The sequence below is a fragment of the Octodon degus genome, unplaced genomic scaffold (genome assembly GCF_000260255.1).
Source record: "Octodon degus isolate 3935 unplaced genomic scaffold, OctDeg1.0 scaffold00037, whole genome shotgun sequence".
NCBI classification, from domain to species: Eukaryota; Metazoa; Chordata; class Mammalia; order Rodentia; family Octodontidae; genus Octodon; species Octodon degus.
In genome coordinates this window covers 6,057,941-6,059,177 of record NW_004524613.1, presented here as the reverse complement: position 1 = coordinate 6,059,177, position 1,237 = coordinate 6,057,941, and the positions used below count along the sequence as shown (strand labels likewise).

General features: G+C 29.7%; 1 protein-coding gene across 2 annotated transcripts in view; it reads left to right on the top strand.

Moving 5' to 3' along the window:
- Positions 1–1,237, top strand: part of LOC101574099 (ubiquinol-cytochrome-c reductase complex assembly factor 1) — a 114,092-nt gene that overhangs the window by 19,374 nt on the left and 93,481 nt on the right. The window lies entirely within an intron of this gene.

The window sequence follows — 1,237 nt, the reverse complement described above, 5'->3', positions numbered from 1 at the left end:
ATATTATAGACTGCTAGACAGTGTTAGATTGTTTAGTTGAATTCAAACACCTATAGTATTTAGATGCCAATAGAATATTCACCTCTGACAGGACAAAAATAAATAAATAAATAAAATTAAAAAAAAAAGATACAAAGGAAAGATCATTTTGTATTTATATATGCAAAATAGTTCAGATAAATTTACAGCTACTTTTGCTTAACTCAACGAGAAGAAAGAGGTGTACTAACAGTGTTTGGACAGAATATCCTGTCTGCTTCTTGTACTGTGGATAACCACTAAGAAGATAACAATGTACAGTGTATTGACTATCAAAACTGTCCTACTAATCAGCTGTGAAACTGTCTCATTCATATTTATTTCTCAATAAAAAAATAAATACAAAAATAAAATTAAAAAACATAAAGTATAAGAAAAAAATTAAAAAAATTAAAGTTTATTGAAAGTAAACATTCATGTTTAATTACTTGCCTATTGTACATACCTGTGTCTATTAATCCGAGCAACAGATTTGAAAAAAATATGTAATATAACAACCATTGTTAAATTTTTATTCTTACTTTGAATGTACCATTTGTACTGTCACTTGTTACTCTGTTTTTGTCTTTGTTTCTATTTGTCTTTACTCCTTAAAATAAAATTTTAAAAAATGAAAAAAAAAAAATAAAGATGGGAAACCCAAAATATAAATCAAGAGCAAAATAAAAGATAGGTAATAGGGGAAAAAAGAGGAGGTGGTGGGGAGGGTAGAGGGAAAACTAGCCAGAAGGGGAGGGAGTGGAAGGAGAAGTAAGAAGAATTAAAATGGGTTGTGTACATGTACCAGCTCCTTGAGATGAATGTAATCATTATGTCTGCAAAATTTACTAAAAAAAACCATTGACTTGTAGTTTTTACTGCTTAGATATTCCTTTAGAGAGACTTAGCATTCAGACGGGTTTTCCTTAGTTTGTTTTTAAACTGCAAGAACTTTATGTTTATTTATCACTAATAAAATTTGTTGTACTAAAGAATGAATTTAAATATGTTTATTCTGTTTGCTTTTGTTGATTGTAGTTTTAGATAACCTTTGTCTGTTTTCAGATAGTGCTTTTCCAGGGCTGGGGAGATAGCTCAAGGGCTTAAGTGCCTGCCTGGCTAGCGCAAGGTCCTGAGTTCAATCCTTGGTACCAGAAAAAAAAAGAAAAGAAAGAAAAAGATGGTGTTTTTCTCTCCTTTTCCTTTTTTTTTTTTTTAA